The sequence below is a fragment of the Orcinus orca genome, chromosome 5, assembly GCF_937001465.1.
Source record: "Orcinus orca chromosome 5, mOrcOrc1.1, whole genome shotgun sequence".
NCBI classification, from domain to species: Eukaryota; Metazoa; Chordata; class Mammalia; order Artiodactyla; family Delphinidae; genus Orcinus; species Orcinus orca.
Window position 1 is genome coordinate 123,542,841 of NC_064563.1, and position 15,965 is coordinate 123,558,805.

Below are 15,965 nucleotides of genomic sequence, written 5' to 3' on the forward strand. Positions count from 1 at the left end.
GCCCAGTCCACAGCTGGTTAGTGGAAGCACTAGGTCTAGAACCCAAGGATTCTGACTTTTAGGCTAGTGCCTTTTAATTCACAGTATTGCATTTTATAGGCTGGTCTCTTCTTTCAGTATATAAATACTTGGACAGTTCCTTTGTTAAAACTAAGTTTGTATTTTGTTAGAAGTGCTAACTGGATCTGAAATCCCTCAGTTTTTGTTAGAGATCTTTACCATAGATAGAAAAAGACTTGCTGGGAAGGGGGACAGGTGGGCCAGGTTTAAAACAGATTGTCTCCATGTGCTTCCCTGCAAACATATTGGCATCTTCTGACTAGCACTGATTCGTCTCTCCCTTTAGCACAGGCCTAGTTATGCCTCATACCAGACATTTTGCCACCATTGTCCGGAATGAAGGAAACATTCTGGCCAATATTTTGAGAGATGCTCCTTGAAACATGTGAATTAAATTTGTCACTTTTGATTTTGTTAACATGATTTTCAACCTAATTGCTCTGGTAGACAAATTTAAGCTAAGGGAATCAAAGTTTTAGACCTTCACAAATAATATTTATTTTTCTTCAATCCACATCTAAGTAGATTTTCAAACATTGAGGAAACAGAAAAATATTGCAGAGTGTATTAAATTTCTCATTAGGTACACTGCATGCAATTCAAGTTAAATATTCATTTTCATGGTTGACATAGCAGTTTCCAAGTACAAGCTCTTTATGGATTTTATATATGACATGGACATGACATAGTCTAGAGATGGCGAATGCAAGAGGAGACCCACTCTGAAGGAGTTAAATGTACAAGCTGCATCAGAACAATTCTGCCCAAAAAGTTTAGAAAAGGGGATGAAGGCTATTACAAACAGCCAAATATAGTGGAAGAGGAAAGATGTAATAATATAATACAAAATTTGGCGAATAAGAAAGGGGAAATATTTTTTCTTTTACCAAAGAACCGTAGGATCTTCACATCACTGATACTGGCATTGCTAACTTAAAGTACTATTTATTGAAATGCTGACAGTGCAATTCTGCACTGACCTCAGAAGACATTTTGTTGCCTATAAAATTGTCAATGTCCGAAGTAGCCAAAATAGTTTTGTTTGGTTTTCATTAAAATGCTGACCTGGTCTGACGCTGATTAATTTGTGATGGCTGGAAGGACCAAAATTTTACAGTGACTTCACTTCAAATGAGATTACTATTTCAGAGCTGAACTTCCATTTGGTCATTGACTATATCAGGACTCTCAAGCAGTCTTACAAAGGCAAGTCAACAGCAGCATGTTTTTGGAGAAAAATAGAAAATCTATTTGTCTATATCTGTCTATTTCTTAATATTTATTTTGGACAAATTTTCTTTGACTTCATTTTAAAGAAGTAGAGTGACACATACAAAGAGCAGGTAAGGAATTGTGCAGGCGGTAATAGATTGCTTTGCAGAGTAATTGTACTTCTGAGGACTGAAAAGCACAAAGAAGAAAGCAGCCCCATACCAGCCTGTACCAGGATAAATAACTGTGCTTATAGCTGGACACTTTCATTACAGATGTACCTCTATCATTTCTATCTCTGTCTCTCTCATCTCTATCTGTATCTTTCTATTGCTATATATCACACATCATATCAGACTTATACATACATGTGATACAGTATCATATACATGATATATGTGACAAATATGTATAATTTATGATCATATATATTATGTTTCACATATCAAATTATACATATATCCTATCATACATACGTGATATATATCATATGTGATTTATATCTATCTGTGATGAAAATGTGTGTGTGTATATATATGGAGAGAGAGGGACAGAGACAGATTGAGAGAGAGAGAGAGAGAAATCAGAGAGGTGGTGTGACAGAGAAGTTGTTCTAATAGAATATCAAAATCAACGCCAAAAAATCAAATTCTACAGAATTTTTTTCATTTTATTTAATGGCTTGTGACTATGTCATTATTATTGATAATTTGGCCTCAAGACATTATCCATATTTAAAGCTGTGTAATATAAGAGGCTAGTTTACAAAAACAGCCACTAATATTGAAACGCTACCTGCTATCCCCCCAAAGTCTCTAGTTGTTCCACGGTAGCAAAACATACTGGGTGAATAGGGATTTTACAGAACATGATCATGGCAATCCAAGTACAGAAAAGTTCTGTATTAGAATTACGTGATCATTCTGTCCTCAGGTTAAAATGAAAGTATGATGGTGACATAACGACAGCCTTCTTTCTATCTCTTGTATCATACTCTCCCAACTGGGGTGGTTGCTATTTCTGCCAGATGTGTAACTGACACCTTGGGAATCTTCCTTCCTGTTTTTTGAGGGAATTCCTTTTCCTTTTTATCATTTTTGAAGCTTCTGTTTTCATAATTTTCTCTTTTGTACATTTTTTTTTGTAGTTTCTTGGTGAAGGGTGCATGGGAAATAAATTTTTTGAGACCTCTCATGTCTGAACTTGTTTTTATTCAGCCCTCATGCTTTACTGATAGTTTGAAGGGATATAGAAATCTAGTTTATAGATCATTAACCTTCAGAATTTTGAAGATATTTCTCCAGTATCCATTTGCTCTACTGTCACTGTTGTGAAGCTGTTTCAAATTTTGTTCCTGTAAGTCACTTTTAATTAATTAATCTCTTAAAAGTTTGTAGAGTCTTTTCTTTGTCCTTTTGTTCTGAAATTTTACAGTAATGTGCCTTGGCATAGGACAATTTTCATTCTTTTTTTTTGAGGGGGTAATACTCCATGAGACATTATAATCCAAAAACTCATGTCCTTCAAATCTAAAAATTTTTCTTGAATTTGATCATTAATGAGTTCCTGTTATTTCTTTATGGATCTTTTCTTTTCCAAATGTTAGGTGTCCTGCACTGTCCTCTCTTTTTTTTTTTTTTTTTTCCTCTTATTTTTCAACTCTTTCTTTTTATTCTCCTATTGGGAGGTTTCCTCAGCCTTATCTCCCGTTCCTGCTGTTGTGTTTTTCCTTTCCATTACCATTTTAAAAATCATGCCCCATGAATGCAGTATCTTTTTAGAGTTTTTGAAGATATTAATGGTAGTTATCTTACACGTTTCTTTTCTTTTCATGTTTTTCTTTCCTGCCTTATTGGTTTTCCAGCTTTCATTTTAGAAGCATTCCCTAAATGTCTAATATTTCTGCTCGTGATTTAGAAAAATAAGCAGATCGTAAGTTCTAAGTATACAGGTAGGGAGCTTTACTGTAGGATGATTTGGAAGAATTATATATTGAGGAACTCCCCCTGTCTGTATCTTCAGGTATTACTTCTTGGGCTAATCATAATCTCCAGGAAATCATCTTCAATCTCATCCTTGAGGATAAGGTCTAGCTCCCAGCATTCTGGAGTAGAGTGGGGAAAGATGGCTGGGATCTTATGCCTTCACCATTGGGTATTCATATGGCTGTTTATTCTCCTGTTTTCCATAAAATATCACACTCTCTTTCTCATGTACATTTAATCTCTCTCTCCCTCTTTCTCTTTTTCAAGTAGATAGGTCTCATCTTTTTTTTCTAATATGTACTACTTTTATATATTTAAAATTTTATATAAATGGTATACTGTATTGTTTTTCAAGTTTGTTTTATCATTGAACACTGTTTTTGAGATTTATCCATGTTGATATATGTATATCTAGTTCATTCATTTCAATGGCTTATGGTATTGTTTATTACAAACCATAGCTCAGTCATCTCCCCTACTGAGGGTAGTTAGGTTGTTTCTACTTTTTTGCAACAATAAATCTTCATTTATCCTTGTACAAAGTGTGAGCATTTCTCTAAGTCAGGCATGTAGCAGTGTGTTTGTTGAGTTGTAGGATATGTGCCTCTCGAAGTTTACTAGATATTGACAGTCTGCTCTCCAAATGAGTTAAATTAGTTTATATTCCCATTGACATTTTACGAGAGAGATGCTATTTTCCCACATTCTTGCCAACATTTACTGTAATTTGAGATACATGTTATTTTTTGCCAAACTTGGTGTGTAAATTCCCTGATTAGTAATGAGGTCAAATACCCTTTCTTATATTTATTGACCAATTTCCTTCTGAGAATTGCTAATTCATCTTCTTTGTCTATTTCTTCTATTTGGTTGTTTACCTTCTTTGTGTTGATTGTAGAAAGTTTTTTCTTATTTTGAGTACCAATTCTTTGGTTTGGTTATATGTGCTACAGATATTTCACCAAGATTTTGGTTTAAATTTTACCTTGTTTATGATAGTTTTCATCTTTCTTTTTGTTATAGATTTTATTTTTTAGAGCACTTACAGGTTCATAGCAAAATTGAGTGGAAAGTATAGAGAGTTCCCATATATCCTCTGAACTTACATATGCATAGCCTTGCACATCCTGCACCACAGTGACACATTTTTTTAACAGTCAATGGACCTGCTTTGACATGTTTTTATCGCCCAAAATCCATAGTTAACACTAAGGCTCACTGTTGGCATTATAGACTCTATGGGTTTTGACAAATGTATAATGCCATGTATCTATTATTATAGTATCATACAAAATAGTTCTACTGCCCTAAAATCCTCTGTGCTCTGCCTACCCCATCATGTAAAAAATATATTTAACTTTCCTCCATTAAAAAAAAAAAATCATACCTAACTGTCAAAGCCTTCCTCTGTATCTCGCCTCTCTTTCACAGGCAACGTCTCCTTTTTTTCCTCTATTCTAGACCCACTGTAGTACATCTCTCAGCCCTACCTCTTTTCTGAAATATCTCTAGCTAGCTAAGGTCACTTCTGTGTCACTAAATTAAAAATGGAGGGCTTCCCTGGTGGCGCAGTGGCGCCTGCCAATGCAAGGGACGCGGGTTCGTGCCCTGGTCTGGGAAGATCCCACATGCCGTGGAGCAGCTGGGCCTGTGAGCCATGGCCACTGAGCCTGAGCATCCGGAGCCTGTGCTCCATAACGGGAGAGGCCACAACAGTGAGAGGCCCGTATACGGCAAAAAAAAAAAAAAACAAGGATATTTTTTGGTTATACCCTTTCTTGGACTTTTGTGAGCACCTAACATTCTCTTCCCTTGATTCCAGACTTATGTTTTTCATTTCATCTGTTATTATAGCTTATTCTTTGCTTCTTTTGCAAGATAACCCTCCCATGACCATTCATTAGTTTATCATTTCTCAATGTATAAAGTGTTAGTTTAATTTTCTTCCTTGTTTTATACTCTCCCAAGGTAGTCTTATCAATTCTCCTTGCTTCAGTCACCATCTTTGGCCTGGTGTTATGGACTGAATATTTGTGTCCTGTAAATTCTTTTGTTGAAGTTCTAACCCCCAGTGTGACCATATTTGGAGATGAGGCCTCTAAGGAAGTAATTAAGGTTAAATGAAGTCATAAGGGTGGGCCCCTGATCCAGGTAGGATTAGTGTTCTTATAAGAACAGACACCAAAGAGCTCTGTCTCTCTCTCTCTCTGTTTTTCTATCTCCTGGTGTGCAGAGGAAAACCTACATGAGTACACAGTAGGATGGAGGCTGTCTATAAGCCAGGAAGAAGGCTCTCACCAGAAACCAAATTTGCAAGAACGTTGATCATGGACTTCTAGCTGCCGTAACAGTGAGAAAATAAATGTCTCTTGTTTAAGCACTCAATCTGTGCCTGTGGTATTTTGTTATGAAAGCATGAGCACATGGATACATCTGATAATCTCAAGTTATCCCCAGAACCTTTATTCAGATGTCAGCTTTTCATTTATATCCTCTAAAGTTCCCTTCAATTACTCAAAAACTCAAACTCATGATCTTACACTTTGTTGTTCACTCCCAACTTGCAAAACCTAGTCTTTTCCCAATAGTCTCTTTCAGTGGCCGACACTCTCTAACTTATAACCTGAGTTTGAACCCCAGGAATAATTCTTGACACTTCTCTCTTCTCTGTGCCCCATATTCCATTCATCATTCCATCATTCCATTATCTTTTACATTCTTAATGTTTCTTAAATCTGTCCACATTTCTCCTCTCCCATTTCAAATATGGCCTTTTCAAAGCTCCATTATTTCTTTGATGTGGCAGTCTCCTAACTGATCTCTTTGTGTCCATTCTTGTCACCTTTCAACCAGTTCTGTCTTCTGTAACCAAGGTGACAGTTTTAAAATTTAAAAGTATTCAAATACTTTAATAGAGTGTCTGTGACATTCCAGGAAACCAGGAGCCTAGAGATCAGATTACCTGCCATCAGATCACCATGGCAGTCCATAGACCAAGATGTGGCAACCGAGTTCACCTCACAGAAGGATTCTAATGCTGGTTGAATCACCATAAGTATGAATATAGATTAACCCAAAGCAGGAAGGAAGGCCAGTCTGAAGATCTAAGTACTGCTCAAGCACAGAACATGCAATAGCAAATCTTACCCCTTCAACCAAAAAGAGAAAGCAGGACAGTGGGTTCATTACTGAAGTTGACTAAACTATTTGTTAATAGAGAAACCCTGAAACAGAGTCACATTGTTTGGCTGTGTCTGGGCTCCTGAGACTCACCTGAAGGGTAAATAGGTGAAGGCAGATCATAGTTTATCTACTCCAGTGTCAAGTGATAAAATACAATAGTAAACACCTTCCATAAATGAGTTTCATACTAAAGAAAATTCATAAGGATTCTGATGGTAATTATTTCAATGGAAATTCACAGGAAATACTAACAGTACAAATACATGTAAGTCATAATGTAAGAAAGAAAACAATTCAAGTTTATGCTTCATAGAGAAGTAAACAAAGCAGCATTGTTGGGTTTAGATGAAGAGGCTAAATGAATAATAGGTGACAGAAAAGAAATGGATGAAATATTTCTCAGTGGGTTAGTCATTGTCAGTGTCAGTAGAGTAGGCTTTATAATTAGTTTCTTAAAGACAGTCAAGCTCTCAAGATAGCAAAATTATGTTAAAGCTGCCATATATGGGTCTTGAAATTATAATGAGATCTTTAGCTCAAACTACAGCAGTGTGGAAGTGAATGGGATAAAAACAGAGGGAGCACGAACAAAAGACTTTCCACAACTGTGTTGGGGGCAGCAATGATAATAATTATGGAAATGAATGCAGAGTAGGCATCAGTGAATACATAAACACCTAAAAGAGGTCAATTTTGAATGGGACACTGAACTATGCTAATTATGTCAAAACTTGTCAAGACTCAGGATAAAGGTGATTCTGTTTTATTGCTTCTCAGTGTTTATACAAGTCAGATATCTGAAACAATGAAAATGATGAAAATACTGTGTTTAGCAGAAAATAATGATTAAAAGATGTCATAGATTATAGACTCATGAAACAACATGCCATGTAACAATGTGTTGTTTGTATTGACATAATCCCTGGACTGAGTGTTGATAGAAGACAAAGGAAGTGAAGTTGGCATTGGAGCAACAGGAAAAAGAGGAAGAATATTAAAAAAATGAAGACTCACCAGACCATAAAAGTGATAGAGTAGGAGTTCAATGACAAAGAACACCGACCAAACACAGGTATGCCACGCTTTTCGAAAGTTTGCTTTATGCCACTTTGCTTTTATGAAAGACCTACATTAGTACTTCTTTTCACTAACTGAAAGAAAACTTAAGAGGATTTTTCCTTTTATGAAAAAAGGAGAAAAGTGAAAATAATATTCAGCATTTGTTTTGCAACAAGCCATTATAAAGGCAGTGCACATCCTGAGCAGCAAGAGTGGCGACATCAAGCTGCTTACCTGGGAACTACACTCAGCATCTCAGCATCAAGCCACCATAGCTTTGAACAGTGCCTGTGAGCATTTGTGCTTTATCTTTTTTGTGCATACATTAGCAAAATGTGTCCTAAGGTAATTGTTTCTTCCTTTTCCGCCATTTCGGCTTATGAAAAGTTTTGTAGGAAAGCTCTACTTTTGAATAGCAGGGGGAAACTGTAGCACAAAGTTTAAATGTTAGAAATTAACAAGCAGCAGCCCACACCCTGATCTGAATTTGGGGGTTCGCATGTTAATTTTGATGCAGAAAAAGGATACTCTAAAAGGAAAACCCTCCTCCAGATCAAGAAAAAAATAAATAAAAAGAAACAAAGTAACCCCTATAGAATACTATCATTTCTTCTAATTTTGAGAAAAACAAAACTACCTTATGATATATAGAATTACAATTTCAGAAAAACTGAAAAAAGAAAGAGTGACAAAAACAACAGGATATGGTGGGTTTGGTGAAAGTTCCAAAAAATCATGGCTGAACTGAAGCATCACTTAAAAGAATTGAAGTTGAAATTAATGTGGATCCAAAAAAGTTTACGAGAAATGATAGAGATGTTTTCCAGATTAGACATTTGCTGACAATCCAGCTGCATTTACCATTCATGAATCCTTGAGGAGCAAAGTAACAAAATCAATGTAGAGGATCTGCTGGTGGATTCACAGTTCAGAGAGGAGTGCAGAGAAAATGGCTGAACGCGCTGGAAGGATGTTTCAGTGGGAGAACAAACTTTGTAATTAAGATTCAGTAAGCATACTGCCACACTTTATTGCCACACTTTCCTTCCGTCTATTTACTGAAGATATATTGAAGACAAACAGCATGACATTAATTAATTTAAAATAGACTGTCCCTATTTGTATACAGATTTTTCTCTGCAAAAAATAAGAGAGAATCTATCATGTGCCCTTGGGGTAAAAATAGGTGTGTTTGCAAGAATCTCACCCAGGTTCCTACTGTCTGAGAAACAAAGAACAGTAACCACACTATTTTCAAGCAAATTAAAATTTTATGACAAATTTTAGATTTTGGTTGGTTAAACATGAATGAATTAAAATATATTCAGGAGATTTCCCATTTGTAAACATTGAAAGAATTCTTTTTTATATGATCAAGGAATTATGTAAAGGATATTATTTTAAAAAACACTTGAACGAGCGGTCATTTCTGGAAATCCTGCTGTTGTGACAATATAGATGATCCTGGAGGACATTATGCTAAATGAAATAAGCTAGCCACAGAAGGACAAATACTACATGATTGCACTTACATGAGGAATCTAAAATAGTCAAACTCATGAAGCAGAGAATAGAATAGTAGTTGCCAGGGTCTGAGGGGCAGGGGAAACGTGGTCAAAGGGTACAAAGTTTCAGTTATGCAAGATGAGTAAGTCCTAGAGATTCATTGTACAGTATAGTTCTCATAGTTAACAACACTATGTCTTTAAAAAAAAATTATTTATTTATTTATTTATTTTTGGCTGCATTGGGTCTTCGTGTGTGGGCTTTCTTTAGTTGCAGCGAGTGGGGGCTACTCTTCGTTGCAGTGTGTGGGCTTCTTGGTGCGGTGGCTTCTCTTGTGGAGCATGGGGTTCAGTAGTTGTGGCTCTCAGGCTTAGTTGCTCTGCTGCATGTGGGATCTTCCTGGACCAGGGATAGAACCCATGTCCCCTGCATTGGCAAGTGGACTCTTAACCACTGCACCACCAGGGAAGCCCCAATGATACTATGTCTTATGCTTAAAATCTTGCTAAGAGGTAGATCTTGTGTTCCTATCACAAAAAAAAAAACATAAATAAAGAGGTCAGGAGGAAACTTTTCGACATGATAGATATATTTATGGTATTGATTATGATGATGGTTTCATGGATATATAGTTATCTCTAAACTCATCAAGTTTCATACATTAAATTGTACAGATTGTTTTTTATTCCAATCATACCTCAATAAAATACCTAGTTCAAAAAAAAATACATTAATGGATTCCCGTTGCTCTTAGGATAAAGACCAAAATTTTGAACATGGTATCCAGGTCCAAGCATAGCCTGGCATCCATCCTCCTCCTGTGCATCTCTTTTTTTTTTTTTTTTTCACATTTCTCAGCCCTACTTTCTATTCTCCATCTACTCTATTCCTCAGTGTGATTGGCTGCTTCTCATTAAGGATCATTCCCTCTTCCAAGATCATCTCTGTCTCTTACACTCAAGCTCTCCTTCACCTCATATTACTGCTCTTCCCTGAGACTGTAGATCAGTCTTCACTTTTTCTAAGAATCCTTCATTGGCCTCCTGCCCTGGGTCAGAGATTCCTCTAAGTGCCCTTGTCGGCACTTATCACAATTATAATTTATTTTAAATTGTGTTATACTTAAATAATTCCCATCTCTCTATGAGAGCTCCAAGGATGCTGGGCCTCTGTCAGTTTTTACTTATTAATTTATTCCCAGTGCCTAATACAATGCCTGACACAAACTAGGTATTTGATAGTTTTTGATAAAATTAATAATAATGAATCTAAATTAAACGTGTGTAATGAGTGTCTGCCTCATTAATATTTCAGTAGTTGTTTATAGTTAAGTAAATTAAGTGAGAGTAGAATAAACAAGAATATTGCTATTAGCACAAATGGAATCGTGGCTTCAAATGATCTGTATATATGGCATGAGCAATTATCCCATTGTGTGTTGGGTGGATGAGGTCATTTGTGAATCAAATACAGCTCATGCTCTTGAAAATGGTGGTTACTACTACAACTGAAGGACAGGTTTTATGAGTAGGCTTCATGGAAAGGACTTATGCTTGTACCCACTAATAATATCATGGTTATCTTACCACGTCTTGCTCTTTGAATACAAGGGCACACATGCACACACACCCAGCTTCTCTTTGCAGTCAATCATGCCTGCTTTCTGATTCAATCCACAATTGTCAGTCCTGCATTGGAATACGCATTATAAGGCACTGTAAACCACCTGAGGGCATAGACCTTCTCTTTTATCTTTGTATCTTTAAGCTCTAATAAAATACTTGGCTCAGAGCACATTCTAAAAAATTGCATGATAAATGAGTAAATTTAATGAATAAATGAATGCACAAAAGACTTGGACTGCTTTCATTAATACTAAGGCACATAGTCCTCTCAAGGATATTTGAGAATTGAGAATGCCGTAAGTATTTGGAGCTTGAAATTTTGTGTCAGTAGTGTTATTTCTTTCCTGATAAGGTGACAAGTATGGTGTTATTTAGTAAGAAGTGAAGAATTTTAACCAAAGCATTGCACTCCTTGAGACTACAATCAAGTTGCTGATGAAGCCTGAGTAAAGAACCAGGCAGACAGACATTACATTAAAAATTTTAAGAAGTTTAGGAGGAAAACATCAGTGTTTTAGCAGAGCCAGTGATCATTTATCATTCAGAGGTACTCACTGAATGAAATATTGGAGACAAATTTGTTAGAATATGAGACGCTAAGGCACTTTTTTCTTGGCAAGAAAAGCTCAAGTGAAGTTTTGAATATTTGAGAGTATTAAGAAATGCATTAAAATTTTTTTAACATGAATGCTGTGATGGCACATTTGAGAAGGAGGAAGCTCACAGTTGATAATGATGCATTGCTATTTAACATAAGCAACCTAATCCAATTTACCTACTTCATCAGAAAATTTGAAAGGCAAATATTTGTTACATTTCAATGATTATCCAATGTACAAATCTACAGCAAATTTTGTTAGGGAGGTTATGGAAGATTTTGGTATTGATTGCTGACTCTAAAACTGTGTTAGAGTTAAGTTAACTTGGAAACTTGTAATTTCTTTTTTCATGCCCTCAACTCATGATTTATGCTACTAAATTACATTTTCTATGAAATATAAGGTTATATATTTTATTTCAGGTTAGTAAAAAGCTAGGAAATTATGTACTGGATTTTCAATCTTATTTCATAAATATGCAACATTTCTTTTCCAGTAAACTAAGACTTTCAGGCCAGAAATTGGTCAATTCTAAGAGGGACTCTAGCAATTTTCTTTCTCTTAGTTACATAGTTTTGTATTTAACTTTTAAACCACAATAAGGGAAAGTCTGACTATTGTTTAATTCACATTTGAATGTTTTATTTCTGTATTGTTTTTTCTCATACGATGCTGTAGGTTTGAATGACCCTCTCTAGGGACTGGTAACTGGTAAGAGAGCCCATTGCACTTTCTCCACGAGTAAGAGATCTCGTAACAACTAGGTGGACCTTAGAATGGGGATAGAGAAAGTCATGTAGGGAGAAGGAAGTCTCTGTCATTACCCAAAGAGAAATATGCATGGATTCTTATTACCGCATTTGTCTGGGAAGTATAACTTAGGGGGCTCTTACAGGCTGAATTATGTCTCCTCAGAAGCTATAAGTTGAAGCCATAACCCCCAATGTCGCAGAATGAAACTTTATTTAGATGTAGGGTCTTTAAAGAGGTAATTAAAATAAGAACGTTAGGGTGGGCCCTAATCCAGTCTAATTTGTGTCCTTAAAAGAAGAGGAAATTTGGACATACAGATACCAGGGCAGTGCATACACAGAAGGATGACTATGTGAAGAGGCAGCCAAAGGGTGGCCATCTGCCAGCCAGGGAGAGGCCGCAGGAGTAACCACATCTGCTGACACCTTGATCTTGGACTTCTGGCCTTCATAACTGTAAGAAAATAAATTTCTACTGTTTAAGTCACCCAATCTGAGGTTATTCATTATGGCTTCCCTAGTAAACAAATACAGAGGCATAGAAGATACTTAGTGAGCCATGTTTCATGCCAGACAGTATGAGGGGCTTCTCATACACACTCACCTCAACACATGCTGGTAACAATTTTAAGAATTGTAGAGAGCTATTTGAGCTAGTGGGAGAAGACTTCTCTTTGAAAGATGAGTATAAACTTTGTTATGGGTTGAATTGTGTCCCCCTAAAAGATAAAAAAAAAGTTGAAATCCTAACCCCCAGTACTTCAAAATGTGACATTTTTGGAAAATAGGGACTTTGTAGATGTAGTCAAGTTAGGATGAGGTCATTAGGATGGACCTTAATACAATATGAACCATATCGTTATATAAAGGGGAAATTTGGATACAGACGTGCACATAGGGAGAACACCGTGTATAGATAAAGAGATCAGGATGATGATTCTACAAGTGAAGGAATGTCAAAGATTGCCAGCTAAGTACCAGAAGCTGAGGGAGAGACATTAAACAGATTCTCCCTTAACAGCTCTCAGAAAGAACCACCCTGCCTGCACCTTGATCTAGGACTTAAAGCCTCCAGAACTATGAAACAATACATTTCTGTTGTTTAAGCCACCTACCCAACAGCCCTAGAAAAACAACACATGCTTGATTTGGCTTCTTTTTCCTTCATACTTGAGAAATGTGGATTTCTGAATCATAAAACGTCATTTGTTTTCATGTGTTCTCTCCAATAAGGTTCTCTAAACATTGCTATTCCAAGTAATTTTCCGCTTCTCTTTTGTATGACCTGCTATATTCTCAGCCAACAGACTAGTCAGAGAGTTCATTTGTGATGGACTCTTTCTTCATCCCTAAAGAGTTGTTGAGCAGGTTAAATTTTTTTTTTTCATTTTAGCATTCACTTAATTTTAATTCTTGCTCTGTTTCATTTCTCCTTCCTCCCAATCTTCAGTTTTTCTCTTGTCATCTAAGTACTGGGTATTTTCTTTTCTTTTCTTTTTTTCTCTCATTAAAAAATAAAATAATACACGCAAAAAATTCTTTTTATTAATTTTGCCCTCTCATCAAACTACAGCCCTAAATGTTTACTTCTCTTCAAGGCCAAAATTTTATTTGAGACCAAACTTCTTATTTTATTTTATTTATTTTATTTTTAAAAATTTTATTGAAGTATAGTTGATTTACAATGTTGTGTTAATTTCTGCTGTACAGCAAAGTGACTTAGTTATACATGTATATTCTTTTACATATTCTTTTCCATTATGGTTTATCACAGGGTATTGAATTCCCTGTGCTATTCAGTAGGACCTTATTGTTTATCCATAGTATTTATACCAGTTTGCATCTGCTAATCCCAAACTCCCAATACTTCCCTCTGCCACCCCCCCGCCCACCCCCTTGGCAACCACAAGTCTGTTCTCTATGTCTGTGAGTCTGTTTCTGTTCCATAGATATTTGTGTTGTATTTAGATTCCACGTATAAGTGATATCATATGGTATTTGTCCTTCTCTTTCTGACTTAATTCACTTAGTATGATAATCTTTAGTTGCATACATGTTGCTGCAAATAGCATTATTTCATTCTTTTTTTATGACTGAGTAGTATTCCACATCTTTTTATCCATTTATCCATTTATCTCTCGATGGACGTTTAGGTTGTTTCCATGCCTTGGCTATTGTAAATAGTGCTGCTATGAACATAGGGGTGCATGTATCTTTTTGAGTTATAGTTTTGTCTGGCTATATGCCCAAGAGTGGGATTTCTGGATCATATGCCAACTCTATTTTTAGTTTTCAGAGAAACCTCCATACTGTTTTCCATAATGGCTGCATCAATTTACACTCGCACCAACAGTGTAAGAGGGTTCCCTTTTCTCCACACCATCTCTAGCATTTGTTATTTGTAGACTTTTTAATGATGGCCATTCTGACTGGTGTGAGGTGATAACTCCTTGTAGTTTTGATTTGCATTTCTCTAATAATTAGTGTTGTTGAGCATCTTTTCATGTACATCTTGGCCATCTATATGTCTTCTTTGGAGAAATGTCTATTTAAGTCTTCTGCCCAGTTTTTGAATGGGTTGTTTGTTTTTTGTTATTGGGTTTTATGAGCTGTTTGTATATTTTGGAAATTAAGCCCTTGTTGGTTGCATAATTTGTAAATATTTTCTCCCAGTTCTGTAGGTTGTTTTGTTTCTTTTCATTTTGTTTATGGTTTCCTTTGCTGTGCAAAAGCTTATACATTTGATTAGGTCCCATTTGTTTATTTTTGTTTTTATTTCTATTTCTTTGGGAGACTGACCTATGAAAACATTGGTACGATTTATGTTTGAGACCAAACTTCTTTAAATAGATGTTTCAATCTACTCTCACTCTATCCTTCCCTAAATTTTACCCTCCATCCACTGAATACTGTTCTTGAACTCCATCTCACCTTGAAAGTGTTCTTGTTGATGTTACCAAATTGAACTGACCTTTTGAAGTCCTCTTCTTACTTGACATCTCTGCATTGTTGAAAATTTCCTTCTTGAAAATTCTCTTCTCTCTGGAAAGAAAGCTCTGTATCTTTCTGCCTAGTTGGCTAGCCCTTTTCAATATGATGAGGCAATATCTTTCATTTTTAACCCTTAAATGTTGAGGTTTTCCAGATGTAAATAACTGTGAAGGGTCTGAGGTTTTACTTTACTTGCAAGTTAACCTGCCACAGTGTCATGCAACTCTTGGGTCAGAGACAAGGAATCTTTTTACTCACAACACTAGTAGTGGCTAGAGAATCAGCATTTGCACTATTCTCTGAGGTCTAATTCCCACAGAGGGACACAAAGAAGGTCACTTTGTGGGTTGCATTATAGAAGGAATCCTGAGCTTAGAGAAACCAAATATTGTGTAATGGGCTGTTAAGTCTGCCTGATTTTTACCCTGCAGGAAGACATTATCTTTCCTATGCTGGACAGGAACTAAACCTCCCTGTGCTCTAGAGGGAGACACTAACTATATCTAAGGTTATTAACCACACAAACATCCTTGAAAATATAGTCCAGAACAAAGGCCATCAGTGCATCTGCTCCAAGATATGCAAAAATGAAAAAGATCCATGGAGAACTATCTCCCACCCCAAGAAATGTGACCTTCAACTACCATTTGTACCCCAGTGACCTCTAAAACTCTCTCTCTCTCTTTAAACTCTAATTGTGGCAACTTGGAGGATATGTCCAAAACAGAACCATTTTTCTTTACCTTGATTATGTTCTCTTTCTGTGTTTCTCAGTTAGGTACACAACTTCATTATTTGTTATTCAAAAGTAGTAAAATTACAGTCCTTATTTGAACCTTTGTCCCCTACTCAGTAATAAGTTATTAAAGACCTGTGGGTTTTTCTTGAATAATTATTTTTTTTTCCACTTGTAACTCCCATTGCCCATATCTGTTTTAGTTCAGCCCTCAACACCCTATTTGGGAATGTAACTACAGCTCCTTTTTTTTTTTT

The 15,965-nt window shown here is 36.1% G+C and overlaps 1 protein-coding gene across 15 annotated transcripts in view; it reads left to right on the forward strand.

Moving 5' to 3' along the window:
* The window catches only part of CHODL (chondrolectin), a 523,451-nt gene that overhangs the window by 311,684 nt on the left and 195,802 nt on the right, over nt 1-15,965 (forward strand). For 9 of the 15 annotated variants that reach the window (XM_049709916.1, XM_049709919.1, XM_049709914.1 and 6 more), the window contains 2 exons: nt 5,491-7,512; nt 12,278-12,437. The exons of 3 other annotated variants lie outside the window; for them this stretch is intronic. The gene's annotated coding sequence lies outside the window, so the exon portion shown is untranslated. The remainder of the gene's footprint in view (nt 1-5,490; nt 7,513-12,277; nt 12,438-15,965) is intronic. 3 more of the 15 variants (XM_049709915.1, XM_049709927.1, XM_049709917.1) reach the window with 2 other exon arrangements.